The 14,902-nt window shown below is 41.5% G+C and overlaps 1 protein-coding gene across 4 annotated transcripts in view; it reads left to right on the forward strand.

Moving 5' to 3' along the window:
- The window catches only part of EBF4 (EBF family member 4), an 81,209-nt gene that overhangs the window by 18,239 nt on the left and 48,068 nt on the right, over positions 1-14,902 (forward strand). The window lies entirely within an intron of this gene.

Genomic DNA, 14,902 nt, shown 5'->3' on the forward strand with positions numbered 1-14,902 from the left:
AGGAGCATGGAAGGCAGGGATTGCTGGAGGCAGGCAGGGTTGGGAAAGGGGCCTCGGTAAATGGGGGGCAGTGTGGACCTGCTGGTGAGGCTGGTCCCCTAATGTTGCCCCCTGTGCTGTAGACTTGTTTTTCCTTCATTGAAAACTGGGAAAATGTTTTCAGCCACATAATTGTTCACAGTTGCATGTGAAAAGCATTCCCCTCACCATTGTTTTTGGTTTCGGTTTTGGATTTTTTTTGGTTTGTTGGGGTTTTATTTGGGTCATACAAGGTGTTCAGGAATTACTCCTGGCTCTGCATTCAGGAATCACTCTTAGCAGGGATGGGGGACCATATGGGATGCTAGGGATAGAACCCAGGTCAACTGTGTGGAAAGCAATTCTCTACCTGCTCTACTATCATTCTAGCCTCCACCATGGTTGTTAAATGATTTTATTTCTTTGTGAATGGGAAGCTCATATATAAGGTACACAGTTAACACACACACACACACACACAGAAAAAATAAATAATGACAAATCAGCCTGCCCCTTCTACCCTCCAGAGCTCACTGCCCTTACTAGCTCCTTGTCACTCTCAGTGTTCCTGGTAACATTATCCTGAAATCTCTCCAGACCCAAACAAACCTTTCCTCTTCTTTGAACACATGAGAGTCATAAGGTACAGAAACTCAAGAAGTCTAGAAGGGTTTATGCCACTCCCCACCCATCACTCAATAAGCAACTGAACCAGTTACTGGCATTGCTTAGAGACTCAAGGCACAGACCAGAAATGTAGCTTGATGTTCTTTGTGCATCATTCTCTCTCTCTTTTCAATCAAAATTAGGCCTAAACATGTGTTGTCACCCTTCTTCTTCTCTAAAACCTAGCTATAGCAGCAACTTATCTAAAAACATAAGAAAAAGAACTTTTTGCCACTAAATTATTTCATTGTGGGTGAGTTGTAATTCATATTACATACTTAGCTATTAGATGTTTGGGATGTTTTTTCAGTGGTAAAAATCTGTAAAATGGCTTTGCCATGTGTTGTTTTGCACATTAATGAATTAATATGAGAATGATCGCTAGAAGTAGAATCAATAGCTGAAAGGAGATGAGCTTTCTTTAATTTGATGGTTATTGCCAATTTGCCCTCCACAGAGATGACCTCAGTTGACATTCATGCCAGCAATCTTGAAAATACCTGTTGCATACACGTTAACCAATAAATATGCTGTTTATTCATTCAATTAATTTTTTTAGCATTTATTCCATGTCAGAGTCACTTCTCTGTGCTTTGAGTTAAGCAGTGACAAAAATCGGGTTTGAGGAAATAACTCACAGGGCAGAAACACATGCCTGCTTGAGAGGCCCAATGTCTCCCCAAAGTGGGAAAAATAATCACAAGATAAAAATAAAAATACTATGGCAAGAAAGAAAAGGAAAATCATTAGACAAGATCAGAGAGTACTGGGGCCTCTCAGAAAGGGGGGGAGGGCAGATTCCCCTGAAACTAGAGCAGCCCAATACCACATCCTACACACTCCAGCTCCATTACTTAACATCAAATTTCCAAGCCATCTAATTTATTCCAGATATATAGATTCTGGATAGACACCTCAAAATTTCATAGTAATGTCAGCCCAGTAATATAACAGGAAATCTGATGGAAAAGTTACATAGAAATCTGCTAAGCTGAGTGAGCCTAAACAGTGACACAGAACACTAGCATCACCCACAGCCCTGTAAATTCTTAGACACTGACTTTAATAACACTAGAAAGAGATATAATAATTATTTCAGGGCCCGGAGAGATAGCACAGCGGTGTTTGCCTTGCAAGCAGCCCGGTCCAGGACCAAAGGTGGTTGGTTCGAATCCCGGTGCCTGCCAGGAGCAATTTCTGAGCAGACAGCCAGGAGTAGCCCCTGAGCAAAGCCGGGTGTGGCCCAAAAACCAAAAAAAAAAAAAAAATTATTTCAAATTGACTCTTGTTGATCTAGGTTTTGATAATTCCATTTGCCTTTGTGTTGTAACAAATAATATGAAGCAAATTTATGCCTGAAAAAGGGAAAGCCATGGTGGTGGGTGGGAAATTGGGGACACTAGTGAAGAGAATCTCACACTGGTGGTGGGATTGGTGTTTGAACATTTAATGCCTGAAAAAACTGTATTATGAACAACTTGGTAAGTCATGGTGTTACAATAAAAAAATTTTTTTAAAGTAGAAGAAACCTGAATAATCTCTTAAAAAAAAAAAAAGAGAGAAAGGGAATATCAGAAAGGGTACTGCAGATCAGAGTATATAAGAAAGATTGAGCTGAAAAGCTCAATTTTGGGGGTTTGTCTTTTATTTTGTTTTTATTTTGGGGCCACACTCAGTGGTACTTAGGAGTTACTCTTAGCTCTTACTCAAGAATAACTCCTGATAGTGGTTGGGAGACTAGGATGCCAGGCATTAAGCCCAAGTTAGTCAAATGCAAGACAAGCACCCTACCTGCTGTACTATCTCTCTGACTCTAAAAAGTACTCTGAAAACTCAAGTCCATTTGCCTATACTAGGTCAAAGGGGTAGAAGGGGCAGAAATTCCAGGACCCCATTGTGCTATTACCTGGGCCCAAAGGTTCAGGGACTCACCAGGGCCACATATGGCATCATATGTGACTTGGGTCACTAAGGCCATTATCAGGTTCTCTAGGGGCCTCCAGTAGGACTGGACCTCTGAGGGTGGGGGAAATGAGGTGCTGGCTATGTAACTCACATGTAATGAGCACTGTTGACCTCTAAGCTGTCTCCCTGACCCAAAAAGGACATTTGAACTGAGAACTGAAAGAACTAAGAAAGGGCAGCTTGGTAAGATAGGTCAGAAAAGAGAATACTGGGCCCGGAGAGATAGCACAGCGCAGTTTGCCTTGCAAGCAGCCGATCCAGGACCAAAGGTGGTTGGTTCGAATCCCGGTGTCCCATATGGTCCCCCGTGCCTGCCAGGAGCTATTTCTGAGCAGACAGCCTGGAATAACCCCTGAGCACTGCCGGGTGTGGCCCAAAAACCAAAAAAAAAAAAGAAAAGAAAAGAGAATACTACAACAGTGATGGAGGGAAGTGGTCAACCAGGAGGAGTGGGAGCTGAAAGGTGAAGTGTTGTGCCTAAAACCCTATCAGTAACTGTATGGTAAGCCAAAAATTTATTTTGAAGTGCCTCTTAGGGGCTGGAATGATAGTGCAACAGATAGGGTATTTATTTGCCTTGCACATGACTGATTGTGTCCAGTTCTTCACACTCCAAAGCGTTCCCTGAGCACCTCCAGGAATAATTTCTGAGCTCAGAGCTAGGAGAAACCTCTGGGCATTGCCAGGTGTAGCACCCCCCCTCCCCTAATAAAAAAGAAAAGGTGCCTATTATAGAGGCAAGCTGGTGAGTGAGGGAAACTGGAAACTGGTGGAGGGAAGTGGACAGTGGTAAAGGGATTGTATGCATGAAACCCAATTATGAGCAACTTTGTAATTCATAATGACTAAATAAAATCCTAAAAAAGGAAAAAATGGTGACGCTTGTATGAATCTGGGAGAACATTCTCTCTAGGCAAGAACCTTCCTTAAGGAAGAGCAAGAAGCCCAGATGACTGAAGAGATGATGGGACAGGAGAAGATGATGTCAAAGATCAAGGGTAGGGCCCGGAGAGATAGCACAGCGGCATTTGCCTTGCAAGTAGCCTATCCAGGACCAAAGGTGGTTGGTTCAAATCCCGGTGTCCCATATGGTCCCTGTGCCTGCCAGGAGCTATTTCTGAGCAGACAGCCAGGAGTAACCCCTGAGGGTGTGGCCCAAAAACAAACAAACAAAAAAAAAAAAACAAAAAAAAAAGGAAAAAAAAAGATCAAGGATAGAGCTAGGAAAAGACAAAATCATGGAATCTTGGGCTAGAGAGATAGCATGGAGGTAAGGCGTTTGCCTTGCATGCAGGACAGTGGTTCAAATCCCAGCATCCCATATGGTCCTCCAAGCCTGCCAGGAACAATTTCTGGATGTAGAGCTAGGAGTAACCCCCAGTGCTGCCGGGTGTGACCCAAAAACAAAAACAAAAAGCATGGAATCTTAGGAGATGCATGCAGAGCTAAGCTTGTAAGCACTAAAAGATTTCATTCTGAATGTCAAGGAAGCCTTTTGATTGAGATAGGAGATTGCAGTTTAAATGATAAGATCTTTTTGTATTTGAGTAATTTTACACTTGTTTTTGTGCTGAAAATGAATGTAGGAGGCAAGGATAGATGCAGAGAGATGACAGGCTGAGGCCAGGGTTGTGATAAAAGCTGTTAAAGGAACAGTAGGATTTTCGTTTTTTATTTTAGAACCATACCTGGCAATGCTTAGGGCTTACTCCTTGCTCTGTGCTCAGGGATCACTTCTTGCGGTGCTTAGGGTACTATATGGGATGCTAAGGATTGAACCCACATCAGCCATGTGCAAGGCAAGCTCCTTATCTGCTGTATTATTTCTAGCTTCATGAATTCTGGATATGTCTCAGGCAGAAATGACAAAATTTATCATAGAGGGAAAAAGAAAGTGAGAGAGGGAGTGAAATCATAGACACCTTTAGGGTTTCTGACTTGAGCAACTTAGAAATTCAGTTTATGAGAAGAGGAGAAGGGATTAGAAGTTTAACTTTGGGCATATGTTATGTTTGTGTTGCTGTTGGGCCTTTTGTTTGGTTTTTGTTTGAGGCCACACCTGGTTATGCTCAGGGTTTATGCCTGGCTCTGCTCACAGAAATCACTCCACCCCCTGGACCTGTTGTGTTGAAGTCACTCACCAAATATCCAGGTGGGACTGGGAGACCAGATGAAAATATGAGTGTGGTTCTCAAGGGAAAAGTTCAGACTGCAGATAGAAACTTTAATGAATGAAATCATCAAGGGAGTGAGTGTTGATAGAAAATAGAGGAGGCTCAAGAATTGAATCCTGGGGTTTTCAGTATTTAGAGGTCACAGAGATATGGGATCAGCAAGGAGAGCAAGATCAAGCAGCTCATGAAGGAAAGCAGAGTGCAATGTTCTGGAGGCTTAGATGAGAAAATATTCTTCAGACAGGCAATAAAAGGCTATCTCAAACTCTGCTCTAGAGATGATAGAAAGACTAAAAATTGACCAGTGGGGGACATAAGTGACCTTGACAAGAGCTATTTCAATGGAATATTGAACCAGAAGTCAAATAGGAATAGACATAAGAGAGAATGGATTTAAGACAGGGTTTTAGGAGCATAATGCAAAACCAAGAAAAATAGCTAATTGAGAAACAGATGAGGAAATGAGAAATATAACAATGCAAAGATGGGAGAGAGAAAGACTGGAGCAACATCCTGTGGTCAGCAAAGGGCTTGAGATCTTGTGCAGGACCATAGGGGGGAGAGGTTGGAGTGGTGGTGATGCCTAGTCTCAGCTGGTAACTGAAACGGCCCTCCATCGAAACTTCCAGAAGAACCTAGAACATGGGTGCAGATGTAGTAAATGGGCATATCCCGTTAGGGATGTTTTCATCTGATTGTTTTCATCAGGAATGAGGAGACAAAATCACCAGTTTAGGAAGGAGGGAGAAGGAGACACTAGGGCATGAGACAGAGTGAATGGACTGTGGTCATCACATATGATTACATTTAGAGATTGCCTGAGATTTGTGGTCCAGTGTTTCCAATGAGTACTTTTTCCATACTAGGTATAAGTAGTGCCAGATAGATTAGCATGGCCAATAATGATCAACATTTGGGGTTATTGAGTTCACTGAAACATGAGCAGGCAAAAAAGTGAAAAATGTTTGTGGAGGTGATTTCAAAAATGGAACAAAGAAGCAACCAGAGAGATGGTATAGTGTGTAGGCACTTGACCTTGCACATGGCCAACTTGGTATTTGATCCCATGTGATTTAATAAGTCCACCAGGAAGGGTCCCTGTGCTCAGAGCCAAGAATAAGTCCTAAGCACCATCAGGTGTGTACCCCACCCCTAAATGGAACAAGGAAGTTAAGTTGGATATGAAGAGGAGTTTAAGAAAACAAAGGGAAGTCAGGTTTCATGTAATATGCTCTGAATAGCTAAAAAGTTAACTTGGTTTGGTTGGTTTGTTTTTTGGGGTCATATCCAGTGGCGCTCAGGGGTTCCTCCTGGCTCTGTGCTCAGAAATCACTTCTGGCAGGCTTGGGGGGCCATATGGGATGCCAGGGATTGTACCAGAGTTGGTCCTGGGTTGGCTGCATGCAAAGTAAATGCCCTATCGCTGTACTACACTTTGGCCCAGGGCTAAAGAATTTTTAATGTGGGGTACTAGAAGGGGGTTGACTAAGTAGAAGATATTTTGACAGGGAGTTGGTAGGATTATTTGGTGATGGCATTTTAGTGGTGATGTTGGGCCAAGTGAGCATGGAGAGAATCTTAAGAAATGCTTAAGATGTTGCATGAATTATCTATATTAATATGTTATAATCAAAGAATTATCATAGGACCAGAGTTCAAGAGCTTATTAGAAAGCAGGAGTAGGTTTGCTCTTCAAGGCCATGTTCTCCCTTGAACACATATTTATGTTTCTTTGCTTGTTTATATTTGCTCTGGAGAAGTGACACTTCTTCCTCTTTCCTCACATTTTACTAAGTAAGTTTCAATAAAAATTATCTTGTTTCACCAAAAAAAGGGAGTAAAACCATCAAGGAATGAAGGCGAGTAATCTCAGGGTTGAGAAATGACTGCAACCAGAAGAGGTTGTCATCATATCCTTCATCTCTCTCTATCATATAAATGAGTTTCGACATTCTCATAAAGTCTTTTTTTTATTTACTCAGATACTGAGACGACTCTTAACATCTGTCACATTTATATGTATTTTCTTTTCTGTGAACTATCTGTTATGGTCCTTTGTTTATTTTTCTGTAAAAGATTGACTTTTGTTATTAATTTGAAGTAGTTCAGATTAAGGATACTAGCCTTTTGTCATTAATTGCATGAGTTTCTTCGTGAGTTACCTTTTAGCTTCTTTTGCTTTGGGGCCACACCAGCTCAGTCTTATTCTTGGCTCTGGGCTCAAGGAGCATTCCTGGTGGGGGCTTAGAGGATGTTGTGAGTGTCAGGGATCAAACTTGGGTTAGCTGCATGCAAAGCAAGAGACCTGTCTCCAGTACTCTCTCTCTAGCTCCCATCCCACTTTTACTTTTTTATGGTGAAAAGTTCTCAATTTCTCACTATTTTAAGTACTCTAGTTTTTGTCATCTTTAGGAAAACCTATATCATGCTAGCATCACTTTAATTTTTTGTGTGTGGTTTCTTCTGATACCATTTTTTGTCTTTTTGATTTTGGGTCACACCCAAAGTGCTCAGGAGTACTCCTGGCTCTGCACTCAGGAAACTCTCCTGGCAGGCTCAGAGGACCATATGGAATGTCAGGGATTGAACCCGGGTCAGCTGTGTGCAAGGCAAATACCCTACTTACTGTTAACTCCTGCCTCTCTTCTGAGACATTTAAAGTGCCATTATTTACATTTAAATATTTGAGCCACTTGAAAAAAATTGTCAATATGTCCTCTGTGATATGTACACATGAAAATTATAACAACATAAAAAATATGAAGCATAGTAATCAATGTGCACCTGTGAACCTGCCAACAACTTAAAATGTGAAGATGAAAAACAACCTTGAAGTCACCTCTGGTCCCTTTCGTATCTCGTACTACTGCCCACCCCTCTTCAGAAGGAGATAGTTTGTGTTTATTTATTTATTTTTTTAGTTTGTGTTTATTTTAACCTTGCTCTTTAAATAATAATTTGCCAATGACGTGTCATCTTAAATTCTATGTATTTAGGCATGTTGTGTAACTTTATAGAAATGATCTCAGGTTGTCAGGATTAATTTCTTTTAGTTCACTGTTATAGTTTTAAGATGTTTGTGTTTTGCTATTTTTAGCTGGAGTTTGTTGTATTTGGTTTTTAGTAATGATAAGTGCCTCAAGTTCTGAACACTCTTGTTTGTGTCTCCTAATTTGAATAGGTACAAAGGATTGTTTGGTGTATAAACCTAGGACTGGCATTGGCAAGCCTTAGCATATTCTCCTGACCCACAAGCTAAATCACAAGGTCAGGTGCTGCACTTGCTGAGTTTCACTCCCCTTATCTGACCTCTGCAGTGAGTGAGGCTCTATTGCTCTGTATCTTCACCAACGCTTTGATTATTCTGAGTTCTAATGATACTGAACTTCCTTTTATCAACTTAATTTGTATTTACATTCCTTCTATTCTTTTGTTTTGGCCACATCCTGTAATGTTCCGAGATCACTCCTGGTTTGCTTCTGGCAGAGCTGGACTATAGGGGGTGCCGGTATCAAACCTAGATTGGCCCTGTACTAAGCAAAAGCTCTACCCATTATACTATCTTTCCAGTCTTTGCTTTCTTTCCTTTTTTTTAAACTTTACTTTTTGATTGATTGATTGGTTTTAGGGCCACACCCAGTGGTGTTTAGGGGTCACTCCAGGCTTCTGCACTCAGAAATTGCCCCTGGCAGGCTGGGGCACCACATGGGGTGCTGGGAATTGAACAGGGACAAGGCAAATGCCCCACCACTGTGCTATCTCTTCGGTCCCTCAGCTTTATTTCTCATTAAACAATTTTCTTGTCTTCTGCCTTTTTTTCTTTTTGAAACTTTTGGGGGGTTCCCACAATTTTTTGGTCTTTGTAAATCTTAGACCAGGAGTGGCGAACAAGTTCGACACAAAGAGCCAAAATTTTAAACTGTGCGAGTCAGAGAGCCATACCACGAAGTGACCTGCCAAAACAAACACTCACACAAAAGCATCTAATTTTAACAATAATCTATTAAACACATATTGCATTTTGCCATTTTGAGTGAGGGTCAAAATCCTGTTTGCCACCCCTGTCTTAGACAATCCTTTGATTAGGAAGTCTATTTTAAATATCTCTATATAATTGAATTTATCTCTATATAACTGAATTTAGTTCCCTCAAGGTTTTTACTGTTTTATTTATTTATTTATTTATTTATTTATTTATTTATTTATTTATTTTTATCATTCCTGTTGATACTCTGGGCCTAACCCTGGCTCTGTGCTTGGGAGACCATGCTGTTCTAGGAATTGAACTGTGCCTACCAATATTCAGGGAAGACCCTGGGAGTGAAGGAGATGCTATTTTATTTTATTTAGTTTGCAATGGTGGGAATTGAACCCTGTTCTCATGCATGCCAGACATGTGCTTTACCATGGAGCCCCTCCCCGTCTTATATATTCATTTCTTTTTCTTTTCTTCTCTTTTCTTTTTTTTTTAGTTTTTGGGTCATACCTGGCAGCACTCAGAAGTCACTCCTGGCAGGCTCAGGAGACCATAAAGGATGCCAGGATTTGAACCACCGGCTTTTTGAATCAGCTGCATGCAAGGCAAATGCTTACCTCTGTGCTATCTCTTCAGCCCCTCTTTTTTTTTTTTAAAAAAAAACAACAGTGACACTTGGGTTACTCCTGACTCTGCCCTCAGAAAATTATCCCAGACTATTTGTTTTTTTTTGGTTTGGGGCCACACTGGCTGATGCTCAGGGGTTACTCCTGGCTATGCGATAAGAAATCACTCCTGGCTTGGGGAACCATATGGGACGCTGGGAATCGGGGACTGAATCAAGGTCCATCCTTGATTGGCCTCATGCAAGGCAAATGCGCTACTGCTATGCTATTGCTCTGGCCCAATGTTTGTTTGTTTTTGGGTTTTGGGCCACACCCCGTGTCACTCAGGGGTAATTCCTGGCTATGAGCTCAGAAATCACTCCTGGCTTAGGGGACCATTTGGGACACCTGGAGATCAAACCAAGGTTCATCCTGGGTCAGCTGCTTGCAAGGCAAATGCCCTGCCGCTGTGCTATCGCTCCAGCCCCATATTTAATTATTTTTGATAGTGAAATCAGGCCCTTATACACACAAGGCAAGGGCTCTACCATTGAGCCACATCCTTATCCCATTCTATATATTTTTCTTACTTTTTTTTAAATTTTGGGCCACACCCAGTAATGCTCAGGGGTTACTCCTGGCTACATGCTCAGAAATTGCTATTGGCTTGGGGGACCATATGGGACACTGGGGGATCGAACCACAGTCCATCTTAGTTCATTTTAGTCAGCTGCTTGCAAGGCAAATGCCCTACCACTTGTGCCACCGCCTGGCCCCTATTCCACTCTATATTTTATTTTTACTTTTCTTCCCCTCCTTTTGGCGCATCCTCAACAGTGCTTAGTGCTCGACAGTGTTCCAAGGCTACTCTCAGCATGGGGGACCACACAGTGCTGGGGATTAACACTGAACTCTGGGGTTGGAGAGATAGCACAGTGGTAGGGTGTTTGCCTTGCAAGCAGCTAATTCAGGACTGATAGTGGTTCAATCCTGGCAACCCATATGGTTGCCCATTCCTGCCAGGAGTGATTTTTGAGTGCATAGTCAGGAGTAACTCCTTAGCGCCACAAGGTGTGACCCTCCCCAAAACAAACACTGAGATTTCAACTACAAAGCACACATTTCCCACCTTGAGCTAACTCTGATCAGAGGTATTATTTTATTTCTTATTGTTTTGTTTTGTTGGGGAGGGGGCAACCTGCCTCTGCATACATGTTATACCTTACCTGAGGTAACCTCTCTGGCCCCAAAGGTGCTATTTTAAATGGGGTGGTCCCAGTAGGTCAAATTGAGAACACAGTATTTAAGAAAGAAAGTGGTGATATTTTGTTGCTATTGCAAATGACATCTCCTCTTAGGTATTCTCTTTGTTGATAGTATAGAGAAATGCAATTGATTTTTTATTTGTTTGGTTTTTGAGCCATAAAAAAACAGGGTTACTCAGGAGTCTGAGCAATAGAGTGAGGATGGTACTTGCCTTATGTGACTGGGTTCAAGCCCTACATCCTCTTGGGTTCCCCGAACATCCATCGTGATTCCTGCTTAGCCAGGAGTAACTCTATCACTGCTAGGTGCAACTCCTGTGCTCAGAGCCAGGAGTAACCCTTAAGCATCACTGGGTGTGGCCAAAAACCCAAAAACAGAAAAAAGAAATCTTTCTAAGAGTTATTTTTGTTTACCCAAAAGATAAATATCTTTTGGATTTTGGGTCATATCAGGTGATACTCAGGGGCTCTTAGGGATCAAACTAAGGTTGGTTGCAGGTGTTGTCAGTGCCTCTCCCACTTTACTCTCTCTTCCCTATCTTATGTCTCACATTTTCATAACCTTTTTTTTTTGTTTGTTTGTTTGTTTTTGTTTTTGGGTCACACCCAGCAGTGCTCAGGGGTTACTCCTGGCTCTATGCTCAGAAATCGCTCCTGGCAGGTTCAGGGGACCATATGGGATGCCGGGATTTGAACCACCGACCTTCTGCATGTGAGGCAAACACCTTACCTCCATGCTATCTCTCAGGCCCCCATAACCTGTTTTCATGACCACTCTGCTTCTATAGATTGACACTTTTTTTTTTTAACTACACAAGGTGGTTCTCAGGGCTCATTCCTAGCTCTGTGCTCAGGAATCACCCCTGGTGTGGAATCAGAGGATCAAGCCCAAGTTGGCCATGTGCAAAACAAGCACCCTACCCACTGTATCATTGCCCCTAGAAAGGCATGTTCCTGCTATGACTTCTCTTTAACATACGACTGTTTACTGGTATGCTTCTGTAGTAGCTCTGTAACTATAAACAACTCCAATAGTATTATAAATGGTGATACCTCCATAAAAAATATATTAAAAAATACAAGTGTGTTTCTAGACCGAAGATGCTGCACAGCAGTAAAGTGTGCCTCACATGACTGACCTCTGGATTTTACCCTTGGCAACCCCAGCAAAACAGCAACGCAAAGCAAAACAAAGAAAGGAAAAGAAACACAAGTGTATTTCCTTTACTTTTTTGGTTTGCTTGTTTTGGGGCTATACCTGGTAGTGTTCAGGGCTCAATCCTGACTCTGCACTCAGGGATCACTCCTGGTGGTGCTTAGGGGACTATATGGGGATAAAACCCGGATCGGCAGTATGCAAGTGCATACTATCACTCAGGATCCCCTATTCATTTTTATTAAATCTATTATTATTAAATTGATATACAATAAAATGCACATAAACTATACAACTTTAAAAGTTTTATCATTTTAGGGTGGAGAAGAGGGGAAGGGGAGGGTTTATCTGGTAGTGACTCCCAGAAATTCTTAGCCAGACATGTGGTTTACTGCAAGGACCAAAGCATGTTGTGCTGTACAGGCCTGTGGTGCTAAGGATTACCTGGGTCACCCAGGTACTCAGGGGGCCTCCAGAGCCACATCCACTGGTGATACTAGCATCCAGTGATGCTTAGGGGGTCATAAGGTGCTGGGGATTAGTCTGGATCAAGGCCTGCACCTTTCACCCTGTATTGCCTCTTGGCCCTATTTGGTTTGGTTTTGTGTTAGAGCCACACCAGGTTGTTCTCAAGGACTAATCCCATGAGATACCTGCTGGTTTCTCCCTGTAGTGCTTGGCTAGAATTCTTTACTTCTTTTTTTTTTTTTTTTTTGGGCCACACCCGGCGGTGCTCAGGGGTTACTCCTGGCTGTCTGCTCAGAAATAGCTCCTGGCAGGCACGGGGGACCATATGGGACACCGGGATTCGAACCAACCACCTTTGGTCCTGGATCAGCTGCTTGCAAGGCAAACACCGCTGTGCTATCTCTCCGGGCCCAATTCTTTACTTCTTTCTGTGCCTGTTAGCATTCTACTTTGACCTGGAGTTTAACTATAATTTCAATATCAATAATGAAATAGATGGTCTTCTTCTTGAATAACCTTAGTAGTTGTGTCATTCAAAATTTACCATTTGTCTTATCATTTGTTAAACTTGTGACACAAAATTGCTTGTACTACTCCCTATCCTTTAAGTTAATATCTCTAGGACCTAGCTATGACTGCTCTCATTTATAATATTGGCAAGTGTTGTGTCTATATTTCTTTTTTTTTTTTTTTGGGCCACACCCGTTTGACGCTCAGGGGTTACTCCTGGCTATGTGCTCAGAAATCGCCCCTGGCTTGGGGGGACCATATGGGACACCGGGGGATCGAACCTACGCTAGCGCTTGCAAAGCAGACACCTTACCTCTAGCGCCACCTTCCCGGCCCCATGTCTATATTTCTTTCTTGATCAGTTTTGGCTATTGGTTTATACTATTGAATTTCTAAAAGAGTCAACTTTTAGTCACATTAATTTTCTCCTTTTTATTTTTCATTTTCTATGTTGAAGTGTATTAGTTTCCTTCTCCTGGGTTGTTTAATTTTCTTGACTTTTTTTGGTTTCCTGGAGCGGACATGCTGAAGTATATGATTCTTGTATAGGCGTGTTATATATTTCTCCCTCCATCTTGAATTAAGGGCACACCTCATATTCTCTTGTATTTTATTTTTTATTAAATCAAAAATACTTTCCTTTTTTAATTTTATGCCACACATAGCTGTGCTCAGGGCTTTCTCCTAGTTGTGTACTTAGGGATCATTTCTGGCAATCTCATGGGACCATAGTTTGTGTTAGGAATTGAACTGGGATTGGCCACCTGCCAAGCAAGCATCTTAATCCCTGTACAATCTTTCTGACCCCTAAAAATACTTCCTTATTTCCCTTATGAGTTTATTTTGCTTTTGATTCGTGTGTTTCTTTGTTTCAAAAAGTCAGGGAATTCTCCTAGGGACTTTATGTTATTAGTTTCTAATTTGATGCTGTTGTGTGCAAAAACATGTACTTTGTACCTCCTGGATATTTTAATTTTGGATACTATTTTATGGTATAAAATAGGTCCACCTTGATGAATGTTTTGTATGTTCTTGGAAAGAATGTATAATCAGTTGTTGTTATGTTGTTCTATAAATATCAAACAAGTTAGTTGATAATGTTCTTTGAGTTTAATATATCCTGACTGACTTTCTGTATGATTCTATTATTGGGAGAAGGGCATTAAAATCATGACTATTAATGTGAATTTGTGTATTCTCCTTGAGTTCTATTTGTTTTACACTGTATAATTTGAAAAAGTGTTATTAAGGATATAGAATTTTAGCATTTATGTATTTTATTAGGATCAATTTATCATGAATCCATGAAATATACTTTGATATTAAGAGTCACTTTAGCTTTCTTGCATTAATGTAAGTTTTATCTTTTTACTTTCACTTTAAACCCATTTATGTCTTTATATTTAAGATTTTTACTTTGGGGCCAGAGAGAGAGCATGGAGGTAGAGCATTTTTGCCTTGCATACAGAAGGACGGTGGTTCGAATCCCGGCATCCCATATGGTCCCCCGAGCTTGCCAGGAGCAATTTCTGAGCATAGAGCCAGGAGTAACCCCTGAGCGCTGCCGGGTGTGACCCAAAAACCAAAAAAGAAAAAAAAAAAAGATTTTTATTTTGTTTTGTTTTAGAGTCACACCCAGATGTGTTTAGGGCTTTCCCCCCCCCCCCCCCCCCTGGCTGTATGTTCCTTGTACCATATGAAATACTGGAGATTAAACCTGGGTCAGTCACATGAAGGCAGTTGCTTTCCCCACTGTATTATTTCTCTGGGCCCTAAGGTACAGTTTGTTTTGCTTTGTTCTGGGGTCACAACTGGCAATACTCTGAGTGATTTCTGGGATCACTCAGGGATCACTTCTGGTGACACTCAGGGGAACATATGTGTCGTAGATCAAATCCAAGTCTGCTGCATGCCAGGCAAGAGCCCTATTGTGTCTATATTATCACTGTGACCCATAAGGTGAATTTTTTTTTTTTTTTTTTTTTTTTTTGGTTTTTGAGTCAGACTCCTTGTCGTTCAGGGGTTACTCCTGGCTCTCTGCTCAGAAATCGCTCCTGGTAGGCTGGGGACCATAAGGAATGCCAGGATTCAAATCACCA

Source organism: Suncus etruscus, chromosome 9 (assembly GCF_024139225.1).
Source record: "Suncus etruscus isolate mSunEtr1 chromosome 9, mSunEtr1.pri.cur, whole genome shotgun sequence".
Taxonomy (NCBI): domain Eukaryota; kingdom Metazoa; phylum Chordata; class Mammalia; order Eulipotyphla; family Soricidae; genus Suncus; species Suncus etruscus.